We start from the raw sequence: 22,244 nt of genomic DNA, 5'->3' as shown, positions 1-22,244 counted from the left end.
GCTATTAGAATCACTGATGCTCTCTCCTGTTTGATTCTGGCAATCAATCGAGGAAGCATCGGGAAGGGTGGAAACACATAAGCCATCGTGAAGTCCCAAGGTGCTGTCAGGGCATCTATTAGGACTGCTCCCGGATCCCTGGATCTGGACCCGTAACGAGGAAGCTTGGCGTTCTGTCGAGACGCTATGAGATCTATCTCTGGTTTGCCCCAACGTCGAAGTATTTGGGCAAAGACCTCCGGATGAAGTTCCCACTCCCCCGGATGAAAAGTCTGACGACTTAAGAAATCCGCCTCCCAGTTCTCCACTCCCGGGATGTGGATTGCTGACAGGTGGCAAGAGTGAAACTCTGCCCAGTGAATTATCTTTGATACTTCCATCATTGCTAGGGAGCTCCTTGTCCCTCCCTGATGGTTGATGTAAGCTACAGTCGTGATGTTGTCCGACTGAAACCTGATGAACCCCCGAGTTGTCAACTGGGGCCAAGCCAGGAGGGCATTGAGAACTGCTCTCAATTCCAGAATGTTTATTGGCAGGAGACTCTCCTCCTGACTCCATTGTCCCTGAGCCTTCAGAGAATTCCAGACGGCACCCCAACCTAGAAGGCTGGCGTCTGTTGTTACAATTGTCCAGTCTGGTCTGCTGAATGGCATCCCCCTGGACAGATGTGGCCGAGAAAGCCACCATAGAAGAGAATTTCTGGTCTCTTGATCCAGATTCAGAGAAGGGGACAAGTCTGAGTAATCCCCATTCCACTGACTTAGCATGCATAGTTGCAGTGGTCTGAGGTGTAAGCGAGCAAATGGCACTATGTCCATTGCCGCTACCATTAAGCCGATTACCTCCATGCATTGAGCCACTGACGGGTGTTGAATGGAATGAAGGGTGCGGCAAGCACTTTGAAGTCTTGTTAACCTGTCCTCTGTCAGGTAAATCTTAATTTCTACAGAATCTATAAGAGTCCCCAGGAAGGGAACTCTTGTGAGTGGAACGAGTGAACTTTTCTTTTCGTTCACCTTCCATCCATGTGACTTTAGAAAAGCCAGTACTAACTCTGTATGAGACTTGGCAGTTTGAAAGCTTGAAGCTTGTATCAGAATGTCGTCTAGGTACGGAGCTACCGAAATTCCCCGCGGTCTTAGTACCGCCAGAAGAGCACCTAGAACCTTTGTGAAGATTCTTGGAGCTGTAGCCAATCCGAATGGAAGAGCTACAAACTGGTAATGCCTGTCTAGAAAGGCAAACCTTAGAAACCGGTAATGATCTTTGTGAATCGGTATGTGAAGGTAAGCATCCTTTAAATCCACTGTGGTCATGTACTGACCTTCTTGGATCATGGGTAAAATTGTCCGAATAGTCTCCATTTTGAATGATGGAACTCTTAGGAATTTGTTTAGGATCTTTAAATCCAGGATTGGTCTGAAAGTTCCCTCTTTTTTGGGAACCACAAACAGATTTGAGTAAAACCCCTGTCCCTGTTCCGACCGTGGAACTGGATGGATTACTCCCATTAACAATAGTTCTTGTATGCAGCGTAGAAACGCTTCTTTCTTTGTTTGGTTTGTTGACAACCTTGACAGATGAAATCTCTCTCTTGGAGGAGAGTATTTGAAGTCCAGAAGGTATCCCTGAGATATTATCTCTAGCGCCCAGGGATCCTGGACATCTCTTGCCCAAGCCTGGGCGAAGAGAGAAAGTCTGCCCCCCACTAGATCCGATCCCGGATCGGGGGCCCTCAATTCATACTGTTTTAGGGGCAGCAGCAGGTTTCCTGGCCTGCTTGCCCTTGTTCCAGGACTGGTTAGGTCTCCAGCCTTGTCTGTAGCGAGTACCAGATCCTTCTTGTTTTGGAGCAGTGGAAGTTGATGCTGCTCCTGCTTTGAAATTCCGAAAGGAACGAAAATTAGACTGTCTAGCCTTAGATTTGGCTTTGTCTTGAGGCAGGGCGTGGCCCTTACCTCCTGTAATGTCAGCGATAATTTCTTTCAAACCGGGCCCAAATAAGGTCTGTCCCTTGAAAGGTATATTAAGTAATTTGGACTTAGAAGTTACATCAGCTGACCAGGATTTTAGCCACAGTGCTCTACGCGCCTGAATGGCGAATCCGGAATTCTTAGCCGTAAGTTTAGTTAAATGTACTACGGCTTCCGAAATGAATGAATTAGCTAGCTTAAGTATTCTAAGCCTGTCCGAAATGTCGTCCAGCGTAGCTGAACTAAGGTTCTCTTCTAGAGACTCAATCCAGAATGCCGCTGCAGCCGTGACCGGCGCAATGCATGCAAGGGGTTGCAATATAAAACCTTGTTGAACAAACATTTTCTTAAGGTAACCCTCTAACTTTTTATCCATTGGATCTGAAAAGGCACAGCTATCCTCTACCAGGATAGTGGTACGCTTAGCTAAAGTAGAAACTGCTCCCTCCACCTTAGGGACCGTTTGCCATAAGTCCCGTGTGGCGGTGTCTATTGGAAACATCTTTCTAAATATCGGAGGGGGTGAGAACGGCACACCGGGTCTATCCCACTCCTTAGTAATAATTTCAGTTAGTCTCTTAGGTATAGGAAAAACGTCAGTACTTGTTGGTACAGCAAAATATTTATCCAACCTACACATTTTCTCTGGTATTGCAACTGTGTTACAATCATTCAGGGCCGCTAACACCTCCCCTAGTAATACACGGAGGTTTTCCAGCTTAAATTTAAAATTTGAAATATCTGAATCCAATCTGTTTGGATCAGAACCGTCAGCCGCAGAATGAAGCTCTCCGTCCTCATGTTCTGCAAGTTGTGACGCAGTATCTGACATGGCCCTAGCATTATCAGCGCACTCTGTTCTCACCCCAGAGTGATCACGCTTGCCTCTTAGTTCTGGTAATTTAGCCAAAACCTCAGTCATAACAGTAGCCATATCTTGTAATGTTATTTGTAATGGCCGCCCAGATGTACTGGGCGCCACCATATCGCGCACCTCCCGAGCGGGAGATGCAGGTACTGTCACGTGAGGCGAGTTAGTCGGCATAACTCTCCCCTCGTTGTTTGGTGAAATTTGTACAATTTGTACAGATTGACTTTTATTTAAAGTAGCATCAATACAGTTAGTACATAAATTTCTATTGGGCTCCACCTTGGCGTTGGCACAAATAGTACAGGTCTCATCCTCTGAATCAGACATGTTTAACACACTAGCAAATAAACTTGCAACTTGGAAATATTATTCAAGTAAAACACAATGAAAAAACGTACTGTGCTTTAAGAAGCACTGAAAGATATATAACAGTTGAAATCAATAAACTTTCAAAAACAAAACACAATTTAGCAAAGGTTTGTTCCCATTAGCAAAGAAAAACTAACCCTGATGGCATAAAAAAGTTAAAGAATAAACGTTTTTTATCACAGTCAACTATAATCTCACAGCTCTGTTAGATTACTTCCCTCAAACAAGCTTTGAAGACCCCTGAGTTCTGTAGAGATAAACCGGAACATGCAGGAAAAAACAATGAGCTTCTGACTGAAATTTTTGATGCGTAGCAAAAGCGCCAAAAAAAGGTCCCTCCCCCTCACACACAACAGTGAGAGAGATCAGTAAACTGTCATAATTAGATCAAGCAACTGCCAAGTGGAAAAATAGTGCCCAAACATTTTATTCACCCAGTACCTCAGAAAATGGAAACGATTTTACATTCCACCAAAAACGTTTAACATAAATTAAGAGTTATTAAAAAACCTGTTGCTTTGCAATTAGGCTAAAGTCTTATATACACAGTGTAATTCCAGTGAAGTACCATTCCCCAGAATACTCAAATGTTAAATATACATACATGATATTATGTTGGTATGGCAGGATTTTCTCATCAATTCCATTGTCAGAAAATAAAAACTGCTACATACCTCTTTGCAGATTAAACTGCCCGCTGTCCCCTGATCTGAAGTTTACCTCTCCTCAGATGGCCGAGAAACAGCAATATGATCTTAACAACTCCGGCTAAAATCATAGTAAAAACTCTGGTAGATTCTTCTTCAAACTCCACCAGAGAAGGAATAACACACTCCGGTGCTATTAAAAAATAACAAACTTTTGATTGAAGAAATAAAACTAAATAAAATCACCATAGTCCTCTCACACATCCTATCTAGTCGTTGGGTGCAAGAGAATGACTGGGAGTGACGTAGAGGGGAGGAGCTATATGCAGCTCTGCTGGGTGAATCCTCTTGCACTTCCTGTTGGGGAGGAGTAATATCCCAGAAGTAATGATGACCCGTGGACTGATCACACTTAACAGAAGAAATTAAAATATTGAAACAGAGAGTACAATAAACCGTTGCCAGCAACACGGGTTGACCTACCGCATGAGGGAATCATTTGTTTAAAGAACTGCAAACTTGTATCCTGACTCCCTGCAAGTAACGCTGAGACTGGACGGTCACAGACAGGTTAGCCAGGAGGAACAGGACACTGTGATATCGTATAGCATCATCTACACAAAACGCTATTAACATACCTCATATTGTTTGAGGTTTTGGTTGCGAGTTTGTTTTTTGTCTATAATAAATTGTTACCTTTTATTTGACATACTGCACTATGATTTTTTCTCTGCTTTCTTCCTTGCGCTCCATTTTTTCCTTTTTTTAGAGAGTACAATTAAATTGGAGGTGGACGAGGTTCACCAACATGATCCTTGTCCACCCAACTTTCTGGAAAGGAAGCAGCATCCGCTGCCCGCATTTAACACTGTACAAGCCGCTGCTTGTGCATTGCCATCCCCTGCTGGAGTGCGGCCAATTGCGCACGAGCAGTGGCCGTCAATCATCCTGATTTGATCTGTTCAGGGGGATTGAAAATCGGCCACACTTTAGGTGAAAGAAAGGTTAAAGGGACAGGAAACCCCAACATTTCTCTTGATGATTTGGATAGAAGATATCATTTTAATCAACTTTCAAATTTACTTCTACTATGAAATTTGCTTTATTCTCTTGTTATCCTTTGCTGAAGGAAAAGCATTGCACTACTGCCAGCTAGCTGAACACATCTTGTTAGACAAATGTATGCAGGCACCAAACAGCAGTTAGATTCCACTAATGTAGGATATGTGCATATTCTTTTTTCAGCATGAGATGCCAAGAGAACAAAGTACTTCTGAAAGTAGAAGTTAATTTAAAAGTGTCTTAAAATGACATGCTGTACCTGAATCATGCAAGTTTAATTTTGACTTTACTATCCCTTTAAACGTTTAAAGGGACATGAAACCCAAAATTTTTCTTTCATTATTTAGGTAGAACATACAATTTTAAACAACTTTCCAGTTTACTTCTATTATCAAATGTGCTTCATTCTCTTGGTATCATTTGTTGAAGGAGCATCAATGCACTACTGATTTCTAACTGAACACATGGGTGAGCCAATGACAATCGGTATATGCAGCCACCAATCAGCAGCTAGAACCTAGGTTCTTTGATGCTCCTGAGCTTTCCTAGAAAAACCATTCAGCAATGGATAACAAGAGATGGAAGCAAATTAAATAATATAAGTAAATCGGAAAGTTGTTTAAAATTCAATGCTCTGTCTGAATCATGAATGTCTATTGTCTAATTATGACTTTACTGTCCCTTTAAGTAGCAGCACTCTTAAAAACACTTGCCTAGATTACAAGTTTTGTGCTATAGAGGGTGCGAAACGAACGCAACAAAAGTTGTGTTATTTCACCCTCCATAGTGCTGCCATTACAAATTTCTAAAAAGCCGTCTTGTGCGTACAATATGGTGGCGATAAAGCTCCATACCGCACAAAATCCAAGGGCTAATTTGACGCGCTCGTGCCTGAAGCACAGAATGGCGATCGCCGTAACGCAACCCCATTGATGTCTATGGGGAAAAAAAAAGTTACGTTTAAACCCAACACCCTGACATAAACCCCACGTCTAAACACCCCTAATCTGCCACCCCCGACATCGCAGAAACACAGAAATAAAGTTATTAAAACCTATTCCGCCGCTCCCCAACATGGCCGCCACTATAATAAAGTTATTAACCCCTATCCCCCCTGCACCCCAACATTGCAGACACTATAATAAAGCTATTAACCCCTATTCTGCCGCTCCCCGACATCACCGCCACTAAATAAAGCTATTAACCCATAAACCTCTGGCCTCCCAAATCACTGCCACTAAATAAACCTATTAACCCCTAAACTGCCAGCCCCCAACATTGCAAAAAAACTAACTTAAACTATTAACCCCTAAACCTAACAACCCCCTAACTTTAAATTAAAATTACAATATCCCTCTCTTAAAATAAATAAAAACTTACCTGTGAAATTAAAAAAAAAACTAAATTGAAACTAACAATTAACCTAACATAACTATCATACTAAAATTAAAATAACTACCAATTAAATACACATTAAAAAAATCTACTACACTACTAAAAAAGTTTAAAGGGACAGTCTAGTCTAAAACAAACTTTCATTATTCAGATAGGACATGTAATTTTAAACAATTTTCCAATTTACTATCACTAATTTTGCTTTGTTCTCTTGGTATTGTTAGTTGAAAGCTAAATCTAGGAGGTTCATATGCTAATTCCTAAGTCCTTGAAGGCCGCCTCTTAGCTCAGGGCATTTTTACAGTATTTCACCACTAGAGGGCGTTAGTTCATGTGTTTCCTACAGATAACACTGTGCTCACTCACGTGGAGTTCCTATGAGCCAGTCCTGATTGGCTACAATGCAAGTCTGTCAAAAGAACTGAAATAAGGGGGCGATTTGCAGAGGCTTAGATACAAGATAATCACAGAGGTAAAAAGTATATTAATATAACAGTGTTGGTTATGCAAAACTAGGGATTATCTATCTTTTAAAACAATAAATATTCTGGTGTAGACTGTCCCTTAAAGTCTAAAATTACAAAAAATAAAAAACACTAAATTAAAAAAAATAAACAAAATGATCCAAAATAAAAACAATTACACGTAATCTAATAGCCCTATAAAAATAAAAAGCCCCCCCCCAAATAAAAAAACCTAGCCTACAATAAACTACCAATAGCCCTTAAAAGGGCCTTTTGTAGGGCATTGCCCTAAAGAAATCAGCTCTTTTACCTGTAAAAAAATACAAAGACCCACAAACAGTAAAACCTTAATCTAATAAAAAAAAAAAAAAAACACCAAAAAAAAACAAACAACCAACACTAACCCCCGACGATCCACTTAAAGTTTCTGTAAAAACGCCGCCTGGATGGATGAAGACCTCGCCACCTGGATAAAGACTTCGCCGCCTGGATGTCCGGACTTCAGAAACTGTAAGTGGATCGTCGGAGGTTAGGTTTTTTTTTTTTTTTATTTCACAGGTAGGTTTTTATTAATTTTAAGATAGGGATATTTAATTTTTATTTAAAGTTAGGGGGTTGTTAGATTAGGGGTTAATAGTTTAATTTATTTTTTGCAATGTGGGGGCTGGCGGTTTAGGGGTTAATAGGTTTTTTTAGTGGCGATGATGTGGGAGGCCAGAGGTTTAGGGGTTAATAACTTTATTAAGTGGCAGCGATGTCGGGGAGTGGTGGAATAGGGATTAATAACTTTACTATAGTGGCGACGTTGTCAGGGAGCGGCGGAATAGGGGTTAATAACTTTTATTAGTGGCGACGATGTCGGGAGCAGCAGATAAGGGGTTAATACGTTTTAAATAGTGTTTGCATTGCGGAAGTGCGGCAAAATACGGGTAAATAGGTAGTTTATGGGTGTTAGTGTACTTTGTAACATTTTAGTTATGAGTTTTGTGTAACAGTTTTGTTGCGCAAAACTCATAACTACTGGTCTCAGATAGCGGAACGGATTGTGTTTGTATAGGCTGGAACACAAGCATTTTAGCCTCACCTATGGAAATCCCACGCAAAAACGTAATTTTTTGAGTGCGGGATTGACTTGCATTACAGGAGAAAATTCTTGCGGTACAACTATACCGACAAGACTCATAATGGCTGCTTTACTGTTTTATGCTGAAATGGCCATTTTTTCAGCGTTAAAACCGAAATGCACAACTCGTAATCTAGCTGACTGTTACTTAACTAGTGTACAAGCCTGAAAATCTGGGGCTCCAAAGCTGCTTTGCTAAAAGGAGCACAAAAACTTTCCATTTCCGCTGACAAATTGAACTGTTTCTCGTGGTAGACTTTTTTGAAATTCTACTTTTTCTATGAGAGCATACTGTGGTGTAACATTGTATAATACTGTTTCAAGCATTCATGCAAACACTTGCTACCATATACGGCAAGATTACATATGCGGCGTAGTCTTCAGCGCAACTGCTGAAACCCGCATAGCCTGTAATTTCACCCAGCACATCGGGGAATCACATAAACCCCACCAGCAGTTCATAAGTCAGATAAACTAGCAATGTCCAGAATTGTGCGTATAAACACATTTCTGGAGTGCCAGTTTAGAAACTGCAGGTGCATAATATATATATATACACACATACATACATTGATTGGAGTAGCCGTGTTAGTCCAGAGATTTAGATATCAAAATTACAAGAGTATTGCATTGAGCAATGATACTTTTTTTATTGGACTAACTATAAATTTACAAGTTGACAAGCTTTCGGAAGAGTTCCTTCCTTTATCAAGTCTAAAGCAATACTGACAGTCAGTATTGCTTTAGACTTGATAAAGGAAGGAACTCTTCCGAAAGCTTGTCAACTTATAATGTATAGTTAGTCCAATAAAAAAAGTATAATTGCTCAATGCAATACTCTTGTAATATATATATATATATATATATATATATATATATATATATATATATATATATATATATATATATATATATATATATATATATATATATATATATATATATATATTTGAAACAAACCTGTTATGTTAATTGGCTGCATTTGATGTCAATCATACTAATGGAGCAACAAGATCACAAAGGGGGCGTGTAAAGACCGAATAACTACTTAGAGCCAAAACTGAAAGTAAAAAGGAGAGGAATCACCCTATCTCACTGATCTATGTCACTAAAGAGGTGATGTTTTATCCATATGACAAATTATTCATAGTCTTTACATTATGATATGTACATATTTTTTCGTTTTACTGAGCTAATTAAAAAGGGTGCTTTATAAAAATTGGTTTTCTGTTAAGGACTGTTTTTTTTATTTTATTTAATTACTTATTGTTTGCAAATGCTTAATAGTGATGGGTGTGTGTATGTGTCATTTACGCCATAATGACAATGGCAAGTTTTAACAAACTCACCTGTGAGTGCTTGTGTCTGCGATCACTGCCTGTGTGTGCATGTCTATCTATTCCTGCCTGTGTGTGCATGTATCTGCCTATTCCTGCCTGTGTGTGCGCATGTATCTGCCTATTCCTGCCTGTGTGTGCGCATGTATCTGCCTATTCCTGCCTGTGTGTGCGTGTATCTGCCTATTCCTGCCTGTGTGTGCGTGTATCTGCCTATTCCTGCCTGTGTGTGCGTGTATCTGCCAATTCCTACCTGTGTGTGCGTGTATCTGCCTATTCCTGCCTGTGTGTGCGTGTATCTGCCTATTCCTGCCTGTGTGTGCGTGTATCTGCCTATTCCTGCCTGTGTGTGCGTGTATCTGCCTATTCCTGCCTGTGTGTGCGTGTATCTGCCTATTCCTACCTGTGTGTGCGTGTATCTGCCTATTCCTGCCTGTGTGTGCGTGTATCTGCCTATTCCTGCCTGTGTGTGCGTGTATCTGCCTATTCCTGCCTGTGTGTGCATGTATCTGCCTGTGTGTGCATGTATCTGCCTGTTCCTGCCTGTGCGTGCATGTATCTGCATGTATCGGCCTGTGTGTGCTCATGTATCTGCCTATTCCTGCCTGTGTGTGTGCATGTATCTGCCTATTCCTGCCTGTGTGTGCGTGTATCTGCCTATTCCTGCCTGTGTGTGCGTGTATCTGCCTATTCCTGCCTGTGTGTGCGTGTATCTGCCTATTCCTGCCTGTGTGTGCGTGTATCTGCCTGTGTGTGCATGTATCTGCCTGTTCCTGCCTGTGTGTGCATGTATCTGCCTATTCCTGCCTGTGTGTGTATGTATCTGCCTATTCCTGCCTGTGTGTGCATGTATCGGCCTGTGTGTGCATGTATCGGCCTGTGTGTGCTCATGTATCTGCCTATTACTGCCTGTGTGTGCGCATGTATCTGCCTATTCCTGCCTGTGTGTGCGTGTATCTGCCTATTCCTGCCTGTGTGTGCGTGTATCTGCCTATTCCTGCTTGTGTGTGCGTGTATCTGCCTATTCCTGCCTGTGTGTGCGTGTATCTGCCTATTCCTGCCTGTGTGTGCGTGTATCTGCCTATTCCTGCCTGTGTGTGCGTGTATCTGCCTATTCCTGCCTGTGTGTGCGTGTATCTGCCTGTGTGTGCATGTATCTGCCTGTGTGTGCATGTATCTGCCTGTGTGTGCATGTATCTGCCTGTTCCTGCCTGTGCGTGCATGTATCTGCCTGTGTGTGCATGTATCTGCCTGTGTGTGCATGTATCGGCCTGTGTGTGCTCATGTATCTGCCTATTCCTGCCTGTGTGTGCGTGTATCTGCCTATTCCTGCCTGTGTGTGCGTGTATCTGCCTATTCCTGCCTGTGTGTGCGTGTATCTGCCTATTCCTGCCTGTGTGTGCGTGTATCTGCCTATTCCTGCCTGTGTGTGCGTGTATCTGCCTATTCCTGCCTGTGTGTGCGTGTATCTGCCTGTGTGTGCGTGTATCTGCCTATTCCTGCCTGTGTGTGCGTGTATCTGCCTATTCCTGCCTGTGTGTGCGTGTATCTGCCTATTCCTGCCTGTGTGTGCGTGTATCTGCCTATTCCTGCCTGTGTGTGCGTGTATCTGCCTATTCCTGCCTGTGTGTGCGTGTATCTGCCTGTGTGTGCGTGTATCTGCCTATTCCTGCCTGTGTGTGCGTGTATCTGCCTATTCCTGCCTGTGTGTGCGTGTATCTGCCTATTCCTGCCTGTGTGTGCGTGTATCTGCCTATTCCTGCCTGTGTGTGCGTGTATCTGCCTGTGTGTGCATGTATCTGCCTGTTCCTGCCTGTGCGTGCATGTCTCTGCCTGTTCCTGCCTGTGGGTGCATGTCTCTGCCTGTTCCTGCCTGTGGGTGCATGTCTCTGCCTGTTCCTGCCTGTGGGTGCATGTCTCTGCCTGTTCCTGCCTGTGGGTGCATGTCTCTGCCTGTTCCTGCCTGTGGGTGCATGTCTCTGCCTGTTCCTGCCTGTGGGTGCATGTCTCTGCCTGTTCCTGCCTGTGGGTGCATGTCTCTGTCTGTTCCTGCCTGTGGGTGCATGTCTCTGTCTGTTCCTGCCTGTGGGTGCATGTCTCTGTCTGTTCCTGCCTGTGGGTGCATGTCTCTGTCTGTTCCTGCCTGTGGGTGCATGTCTCTGTCTGTTCCTGCCTGTGGGTGCATGTCTCTGTCTGTTACTGCCTGTGGGTGCATGTCTCTGTCTGTTACTGCCTGTGGGTGCATGTCTCTGTCTGTTACTGCCTGTGGGTGCATGTCTCTGTCTGTTACTGCCTGTGGGTGCATGTCTCTGTCTGTTACTGCCTGTGGGTGCGTGTCTCTGTCTGTTACTGCCTGTGGGTGCGTGTCTCTGTCTGTTACTGCCTGTGGGTGCGTGTCTCTGTCTGCTACTGCCTGTGGGTGCGTGTCTCTGTTACTGCCTGTGGGTGCGTGTCTCTGTCTGTTACTGCCTGTGTGTGCGTGTATCTGCCTATTCCTGCCTGTGTGTGCGTGTATCTGCCTGTGCGTGCATGTCTCTGCCTGTTCCTGCCTGTGCGTGCATGTCTCTGCCTGTTCCTGCCTGTGCGTGCATGTCTCTGCCTGTTCCTGCCTGTGCGTGCATGTCTCTGCCTGTTCCTGCCTGTGCGTGCATGTCTCTGCCTGTTCCTGTCTGTGCGTGCATGTCTCTGCCTGTTCCTGCCTGTGCGTGCATGTCTCTGCCTGTTCCTGCCTGTGCGTGCATGTCTCTGCCTGTTCCTGCCTGTGCGTGCATGTCTCTGCCTGTTCCTGCCTGTGCGTGCATGTCTCTGCCTGTTCCTGCCTGTGGGTGCATGTCTCTGCCTGTTCCTGCCTGTGGGTGCATGTCTCTGCCTGTTCCTGCCTGTGGGTGCATGTCTCTGCCTGTTCCTGCCTGTGGGTGCATGTCTCTGCCTGTTCCTGCCTGTGGGTGCATGTCTCTGCCTGTTCCTGCCTGTGGGTGCATGTCTCTGCCTGTTCCTGCCTGTGGGTGCATGTCTCTGTCTGTTACTGCCTGTGGGTGCATGTCTCTGTCTGTTACTGCCTGTGGGTGCATGTCTCTGTCTTTTACTGCCTGTGGGTGCATGTCTCTGTCTGTTACTGCCTGTGGGTGCATGTCTCTGTCTGTTACTGCCTGTGGGTGCATGTCTCTGTCTGTTACTGCCTGTGGGTGCATGTCTCTGTCTGTTACTGCCTGTGGGTGCATGTCTCTGTCTGTTCCTGCCTGTGGGTGCATGTCTCTGCCTGTTCCTGCCTGTGGGTGCATGTCTCTGCCTGTTCCTGCCTGTGGGTGCATGTCTCTGCCTGTTCCTGCCTGTGGGTGCATGTCTCTGCCTGTTCCTGCCTGTGGGTGCATGTCTCTGCCTGTTCCTGCCTGTGGGTGCATGTCTCTGCCTGTTCCTGCCTGTGGGTGCATGTCTCTGCCTGTTCCTGCCTGTGGGTGCATGTCTCTGCCTGTTACTGCCTGTGGGTGCATGTCCCTGCCTGTGGGTGCATGTCTCTGTCTGTTCCTGCCTGTGGGTGCATGTCTCTGTCTGTTCCTGCCTGTGGGTGCATGTCTCTGTCTGTTCCTGCCTGTGGGCGCATGTCTCTGCCTGTTCCTGCCTCTCCCAGATCCCTTGCCCAACATTAAATTCGCCCCTCCCTCTGCATCATTTCACACATAACTGAAATGTATTATGTATTATGCTCCCGCAATTGTGCGAGCTATTGCTGAGAAAAGAACAGGAAGTAACAATCGATGGGCCGTCCACCCACCTCCCAGCAGCAGCTCCCACCCACCAATGATCGGCACCATCGATGGCCGATGCTGAGAGGGCCAAAGAGTGGCTCTCTCTGCATCGGATGCTTAGAAAAATCTATTGCAGGATGCCTCAATATCGAGGCATCACTGCAATACCCTGAGAGCTGCTGGAAGCGATCACAATCTCTTTGAACGCTCAATTAGACAGAGGACGTACCAGGTACGTTCATTATCACTAACTGACAGTTTTTGCAGGACGTACCTGGTACGTCCTTGGTCATTAAGGGGTTAAGAAGCGTTAAGATGCTACATATCAAACACATCTCACCTAAAATCAGAAGCATTGCCACCAAGCACAGTTTAATAATCCACATGTAGCCAAAAGCCAAGACCACAGAGCAATTTTTTTTCCCACAGCAACCCCTTTAACATTATATGCACAAAACATCAGTTAATATACCAGAAGCATGCTCCAAGAAACCACATGCCCCAAAAAAGTCACCAAAGATCAAATGTATTTTTCCATTGGCCTCTTTCAGAAGATACCTGCCCAAAACAAAAAAGAATAGCATAATGTCCTCAAAAAAACCTTTAATGTAATATGCACAAAACAGTGGGTTGTATAACAGATATCAGCCCTTTAAAGGGACAGTCTAGTATAAATTAAACTTTCATTATTCAGATAGGACTTAATTTTAATCAACTTTCCAATTTACTTTTATCATCAAATGTGCTTTTTTCTCTTGGTCTTCTTAGTTTAAACTAAACCTAGGTAGGCTCATATGCTAATTTCTAAGTCTTTGAGGCCTACCTCTTATCACATGATTTTAAAATCTCTTTTCAACACAAAAAGAGACAGAAAGTACACATGGGCCATATAGATAACACTGTGTTCAGGCACAGGGGGTTATTTAAGATTTAGCCCAACACAATGCTAAATTTAAGACAATAGATAATAAACAGTCAGTCGTGTGATCAGGGGGCTGGAAGAAGGTTCCTAGATACAAGGTAATCACAGAGGTAAAAATTGTATCAATATAACAGTGTTGGTTATGCAAAACTGGGGAATGGGTAATAAAGGGATTATCTATTTTTAAAACAATAACAATTCTATGGTAGACTGTCCCTTTAAGAAGCTAGTATTAGACTAGATTCACGTCTCCAGAAACTCTTTCAAGAAACTGCAAACCCAGAAGGTAAGACCTTAGATCCGAAAGCAGTATGCTCTCAGCACACCCTTTAATAAGTTAGATCTCCAAAGTATCACATTCGTATCATAAAAATTATTGTCAGCAACAAAATGTTACATCTTGCTATTTTCAATGTTGACTCTCATGGACTACACAGTGATATTAGTTGAGAACAGTTTGTACTTTTTACTATTCTGGAGTCTCCACAACTGTAACTAATATTCAAGATGAACATTGACTAGACATTTTCTGCTACTAAAACTTATTCCTGTAAAAACAAACATAGCTCAGATCTTGATGTACTACTCTCTCTATTACCATGATATTTTATGAAAGTTCTATACCTCTTTTGTTGTTCAGTAAAATACTGTTGAGTCTATATTTTACTGTTGGGTTTTTGCATCCTAAATGCATAAATCTAAACTTCCCAGTGTTCAATTTTACATCCTGCTTAACTGTCCAATATTCCATTGTTTTATTATCTTTAATACCATAACTCATTTGATTAATATGACCCCCTACTGCAATACCTCATGTTACGTCATTTGTGGGGAATTTTCTACATTTCTATCATCATAAGAATGAATTATAAAATTCACATACAAGAGGATTCATTTTTATAGGGAGTTCAAATTTGGAGATAACATTTACTGAGGTAACCGCCACAATCCCATTTATTAAAAGACAAATCTAAACTCCAAGACTTCCTGATGAGCACATAGGAGCAAAATGTTTGAACTTTGCATCAAAAGAATTTACCATTTGCTGACATCATTCCACATCGCATGTCTCTAAAGACCTCTTCTATCCTGCTATAACATATTTAATTTACAGATTGTATCTTTAGAGCCAAATGTCCTATCTAACTGGATAAATCAAAAGGTTTAACCTAGGATACTTTTGCTGAGCCATAAAAACCTCTGATATTAGAAACCATGCATTATACAGGGAGTGCAGAATTATTAGGTAAATGAGTATTTTGACCACATCATCCTCTTTATGCATGTTGTCTTACTCCAAGCTGTATAGGCTAGAAAGCCTACTACCAATTAAGCACATTAGGTGATGTGCATCTCTGTAATGAGAATGGGTGTGGTCTAATGACATCAACACCCTATATCAGGTGTGCATAATTATTAGGCAACTTCCTTTCCTTTGGCAAAATGGGTCAAAAGAAGGACTGGACAGGCTCAGAAAAGTCAAAAATAGTGAGATATCTTGCAGAGAGATGCAGCACTCTTAAAATTGCAAAGCTTCTGAAGCGTGATCATCGAACAATCAAGCGTTTCATTCAAAATAGTCAACAGGGTCGCAAGAAGCGTGTGGAAAAACCAAGGCGCAAAATAACTGCCCATGAACTGAGAAAAGTCAAGCGTGCAGCTGCCAAGATGCCACTTGCCACCAGTTTGGCCATATTTCAGAGCTGCAACATCACTGGAGTGCCCAAAAGCACAAGGTGTGCAATACTCAGAGACATGGCCAAGGTAAGAAAGGCTGAAAGACGACCACCACTGAACAAGACACACAAGCTGAAACGTCAAGTCTGGGCCAAGAAATATCTCAAGACTGATTTTTCTAAGGTTTTATGGACTGATGAAATGAGAATGAGTCTTGATGGGCCAGATGGATGGGCCCGTGGCTGGATTGGTAAAGGGCAGAGAGCTCCAGTCCGACTCAGACGCCAGCAAGGTGGAGGTGGAGTACTGGTTTGGGCTGGTATCATCAAAGATGAGCTTGTGGGGCCTTTTCGGGTTGAGGATGGAGTCAAGCTCAACTCCCAGTCCTACTGCCAGTTTCTGGAAGACACCTTCTTCAAGCAGTGGTACAGGAAGAAGTCTGCATCCTTCAAGAAAAACATGATTTTCATGCAGGACAATGCTCCATCACACGCGTCCAAGTACTCCACAGCGTGACTGGCAAGAAAGGGTATAAAAGAAGAAAATCTAAAGACATGGCCTCCTTGTTCACCTGATCTGAACCCCATTGAGAACCTGTGGTCCATCATCAAATGTGAGATTTACAAGGAAGGAAAACAGTACACCTCTCTGAACAGTGTCTGGGAGGCTGTGGTTGCTGCTGCACGCAATGTTGATGGTGAACAGATCAAAACACTGACAGAATCCATGGATGGCAGGCTTTTGAGTGTCCTTGCAAAGAAAGGTGGCTATATTGGTCACTGATTTGTTTTTGTTTTGTTTTTGAATGTCAGAAATGTATATTTGTGAATGTTGAGATGTTATATTGGTTTCACTGGTAAAAATAAATAATTGAAATGGGTATATATTTGTTTTTTGTTAAGTTGCCTAATAATTATGCACAGTAATAGTCACCTGCACACACAGATATCCCCCTAAAATAGCTATAACTAAAAACAAACTAAAAACTACTTCCAAAACTATTCAGCTTTGATATTAATGAGTTTTTTGGGTTCATTGAGAACATGGTTGTTGTTCAATAATAAAATTAATCCTCAAAAATACAACTTGCCTAATAATTCTGCACTCCCTGTATAGGCTCTTTGATAATTTAATTATCCAATCAATGGCAGCATCCTGGTGTATTATCTAAACTGTTCACTATAAACCGCACAGGATCTGATGCCAGAAAACTCCCTGAGATGAGGGAGTAACTTTGGAACCAACCCAGGGGAAAAAAAACGAAAATGTTGACAATAAAAAAAATAAAAAAGGAACTATGAACAAATGTTACAACCGAATGTCACCAACCAACACACAATTCTGTCTGGAAATAAAATCCTGTTTGCTGTTAAAGGGACACTGTACCCAAAAATTTTCTTTCGTGATTCAGATATAGCATGCAAATTTAAGCAACTTTCTAATTTACTCCTATTATCAAATGTTCTTCTTTCTCTTGGTATCTTTATTTGAAATGCAAGAATGTAAGTTTAGATGCCGGCCCATTTTTGGTGAACAACCTGGGTTGTCCTTGCTGATTGGTGGATAAATTCATCCACCAATAAAAAAGTGCTGTCCAGAGTACTGAAAGCAAAAAAAAAGCTTAGATGCCTTCTTTTTCAAATAATGATAGCAAGAGAACGAAGAAAAATTGATAATAGGAGTAAATTAGAAAGTTGCTTAAAATTGCATGCTCTTTCTGAATTACAAAAGAAAATTTTTGGGTACAGTGTCCCTTTAACCCTATGACTCAATATATGAAGTATCTAAAATTTTACAATTTGATATTGATAAAAATGTGATTATAATAAATTCTACCTGATGTACAAAATGTATAAGTATGACACTACATAGGTAATAGAGTTCTCTACAATGACCAGTTTGTACATTGAAAAGTGAATTATGGACACAAACACCAGATATGAGACATGCATTACACACATCATAAAATCAGAAATTAGAAATGACAATACAATATAAGGTAATTCACCGAACCTCTATATATATATATATATATATATAAAATAATCAGTTATCACAGATTCCCACTTATGAATGAATATATATATATATATATATATATATATATATATATACACATACACACACACACATATATTTAAATAAGGTCATGAGGAATGACTATATGCCCAACTATTAATATAATATAACCGCTGCCAAAATTAATTATAATTCCTAAACTATCAATTCTAAATATAGTTTCCGAATACACCCCTGGAGAAATAACATAATAGTAAATTGTATGAAAATATCATGTATGTATTTAGTGTATTTAGGTGCATATGTATGTATATATATATATATATATATATATATATATATATATATATATATATATATATATATATATATATATATATATATATATATATATATATATATATATCTCAAATAGTCTATAAAGACCTACTATGTAACTACTTGACCCTAATACCTTATTATAATTATAGAATCAATAAGTGTGTGAAATCACTTTATAAAAATATTTTAAAAATGAATCCCTTAAGATATAGGGACATAAAGAGATTATTTTACGTAAAGTAAACTCATAACACAGGACACTGCCAACCAGTCATCATCTTAAATAATCCCCTCGCTATATTGTAATATATTAACCCATTAAAGACCGTCTTTCTATGGATATTGTGAAATTAATAGCAGGGTCTCTCTGCCAGCAGCTATAATTAAAAAAAAACAACAACAACCCTTAACGGCAGGCGGCGTACATGGTACGTTGTGGTCATTAAGGGGTTAAAGGGATTATCTGGTTAATAGCTCTCCAGGGGGCAAGAAGCTTAAAGGGACACTAAACCCATTTTTTCTTTCATGATTCAGATAGAGCATGCAATTTTAAGCAACTTTCTAATTTACTCCTATTATCAATTATTCTTCGTTCTCTTACTATCTTTATTTGAAAAAGAAGGCATCTAAGCTAAGGAGCCTGACAATTTTGGTTCAGGACACTGGACAGCACTTGTTTATTGGTGCTGTCCAGTCAGCAAGGACAACCAGGTTGTTCACCAAAAATGGGCCATCATCTAAACTTACATTCTTGCTTTTCAAATAAAGATACCAAGAGAATGAAGAAAATGTGATAATAGGTGTAAATTAGAAAGTTGCTTAAAGGAACATTATACACTCATTTTTTATTTGCATAAATGTTTTGCAGATGATGTATTTATATAGCACATGAAGTTTTTTTCTTTTTTTTTAAATGTATAGTTTTGCTTATTTTTAAATAACATTGCTCTGATTTTCAGACTCCTAACCAAAACCCAAAGTTTTAGGAGAATATTGATGTATACCTACTCCAGCTTGCTCCTGTTTGTGTAAAGGGTCTTTTCATATGCAAAAGAAGGGGGGATGTCTTATTTCCCACTTGTAGTGGGTTTTCCAGCTACCTTTTCAACAGAGCTAAACTGAGAGCTTCTAAGTAAGTTTTTAAACAGTTTTATACTGGATTTTTATATCAGTGTCTGTGCATCTTATTTTTTATAGTAGTGTCTATTACATGCAGTTATATGAAAATGGGTGTATACCGTCCCTTTAAAATGGCATGCTCTATCTGAATCACAAAATAAAAAAATTGGGTTCAGTGTCTTTAAACAATGTGAAAAGTCACTCCCACCCTTAAAGATTTCATTGGCTGATGAGCAAAGAAGAGAGGCCAAAGTCAGTAGACTAAAGGCTCAGAGACTTCAGTACTAGAGGGCAGGCTAGCTTGGGAGTGTTTGTGCTGCCTGCTTTTTATATGCTGTGGACTACACTCCTGCTCTGACACTGAAATCTTTTAGCTAAGACAATCTCATATTCTAGCTGACTTGCTAACACCAAACGATACTTTGGGGTATTTTTGCTACCTACTTACTTGGCTAACCAAAGGAAGCTTTTGCATGGAAGATACACTGCACACACATTTACAGAGAGATCCCAGAAATCACACAGCCTGGTTTATCACACACAGAGGCTGCTTCCACTTTGCCAAAACTGGGACTGATAATGTATAACACAACTTAATATTGTAATAATCACTATATTTTAGATTTATTTTTTTTAAATCAGGAATTGGATGTTGTTAGAATCTGCCTATCTTTATCTCTAAGATCTAACAGCATATCTAACTTCTGATCCAAGGTTCATAAGAAAGTAAATAACTATTTGTAAGCCGTACTGATATAAAAGCCGGAAATCTTCGAAGTTATTATTAAGGTTAAAAGTGTGTGTTATGCATATAGTTCAATATCTTACATGTGGATATTTTCCTGAATATTATATTTATCTGTGAATTAGGTTAATTTAATATTACTGAATAAACTTTGAGTATTTAAGGTAAAAGGGTGATTTAGTGAATACTACTGAATTATTTGTAATATATTCTGAAGCATTTATGGGTCATATTTGATTTAGTCACTTTCTAGTCATTGATGAGCATATTGATTTGTTAGAACTGTATAAAGCTCTCTGCTTGGTGAACTTCACTTATATAAGGCTAATTAATCAGATAATTTAATTGTCCTTACTGAGAACGCTGTTAAAGGATTACTTTCTGTTATAATTTTTAAGCTAAACAACTAACATATTAAAGTTAATAAACATTAATTAAAACCTACTGGCCTATATTTTCTCCAAAACGAAGTTTCAAAACGTTCTAAAAGTTATATCTTTTATTCGCTGATGATGTCACGTTATAATGCCCACTATTTTCAGCACTGCATGTTCAAAATACTTAAAACAATAACTTTGTGTTTAAAGCGCCATTTTGAAACCTAGGTATTGTAAACGGATTGGTACAGAGCAAAGGATACCCACGGAGTGGGTTTGGAAAACAATTAAATTTGCAGACAAGATTTCTGCTATACGGTAGAGATATGTTAATGAAATGCTATTGATAAAAAGCGTATTTGGGGTAGTTAGTTAGTTAGTAACAGGCATAGAAAATATTTACTTACAGTGGCCCTTTAATCTATTGAATCATTTCTATTAATTTGGTTAAAGTCTGGCTTTCAATTGCAATATTGTATTTTATTTTATGGTGTAAGGTGACTGGTTTGAGATTGAATTGTATAGTTTGTAATCTAATTGTAGCTTGTTAATGTTTAATAAATCTATTATATATATTAAATAATTGTGCACTTGTTACTGAATAAATATATTTGCTGTGTTCATAATACTATACCTGTCAAAGCTTGATAATTATTAATTAGGGTGAAATATTAATATTTGACAATAACTGTATTATTGTTATTAACTATTAATATTCATAAACATCCTAACATTCCAAAAACCAAAACCCAACGTTTCACACCTTAATAATTAACTAGTTGGGGGGGCTCACTTCTGACAATCAGCTAACTAATAAGGATAACTTAAACAATAGTTGTATAGGACAGAATCCCAGGCTAGGCCCAACGTGACTATACTGATGATGGACAGCAATATAACTGGGATTATTATTTTTATTTAAAGACAATTTGGGCAGGGATTAGCAGTTAGAGTGGGGTCCTTAAATGCTGTAGGTTATTGACACCTGTCATTATTTGCCTGGTCCTAATAGGATAAGAGTAGCCTATTAGAACAGACTTAACTGCAGCAGGTGGAAGCATAGAACCTAGCCCCTATAACCCTTCACTGCTAAAGCTCACCAACTTTTGTCCTCTTCACTGGTGCCTACAGTATGCAGAGAAACATATCGTTCTTTATATACCTCCAAAATTCCTCGTTAGAATAGTCCAGCTGGTCTTATTTTGGGACATCTTACCATTCTAAAGTGGTCTACATCATCCCCTCAACATGGAAATAAATGGAAAGACCCCTTATATGATAAAGGGGGCTTCCACCATTCAAATAAGGGGTTTCTTGATTTTATACCTATGAAGTGATAGTCACAGAAATACCCATCACCTGGCATCAGTTAGATGACATTACATTTTTTATATATAGGATGATTTCAGGTGCAAGAGCATTATGTTTGGTAGGTTTTTATTCAATCTTTCACTATGCCCAGTAAATCTGACTAGGGGTAGAAATGTTTAGTTTGTCCTAACAGGTTGTCATTCCTCTGCAAAAGTTACAATTCTTTGTGGTTTTAAATTGTATAAGTATATGGTTACACATTTCATTCCTAGTTATTATTTGCTTAAACAGCAATTTGGTGCAAAGTGACAGAAGCAAAAAATGTTTTTAATGTTGTGAGAAAGTAAATTAAAAAGAAACAAAAAAAAGTTTGAACTATTTAGAAACAATGGCTTCTATGCTATTGTTTACCATTTACACACAAATGTACATTTTTTGCATTTTCAATGGTAGTTTAATCAGCTGAAAAGATGAGATACTGTTTGTGTGATATTTTAATTCCACAAGTATGACCATCTAAAAACCTATGTACAAGGTGTGAAATGGTTTAGCAGAGATGGGGTTAAATGTAAGCAAAATATGTCAATTGTGATAAAGATTATGCATTTGCTGCACTCAGTAAAACATTTTCAGCATTATTTCAAAATAAAACAGATTAAAAAATATTTATACCTAAAAAGCAAAGCATTCGGGTATAAATGAGAAAATAATTATATATATATATATATATATATATATATATATATATATACAGTATATAAAAACA

The 22,244-nt window shown here is 40.1% G+C and overlaps 1 protein-coding gene across 2 annotated transcripts in view; it reads right to left on the bottom strand.

The window, feature by feature from the left end:
• The window catches only part of USP15 (ubiquitin specific peptidase 15), a 449,675-nt gene that overhangs the window by 426,584 nt on the left and 847 nt on the right, over positions 1 to 22,244 (bottom strand). The gene's annotated exons all lie outside the window — the stretch shown is intronic.

This window comes from Bombina bombina, chromosome 6 (assembly GCF_027579735.1).
Source record: "Bombina bombina isolate aBomBom1 chromosome 6, aBomBom1.pri, whole genome shotgun sequence".
In the NCBI taxonomy this organism is placed as follows: domain Eukaryota; kingdom Metazoa; phylum Chordata; class Amphibia; order Anura; family Bombinatoridae; genus Bombina; species Bombina bombina.
Note: the sequence above shows the minus strand (reverse complement) of the source record. Positions and strands in the feature narration are given on the sequence as shown.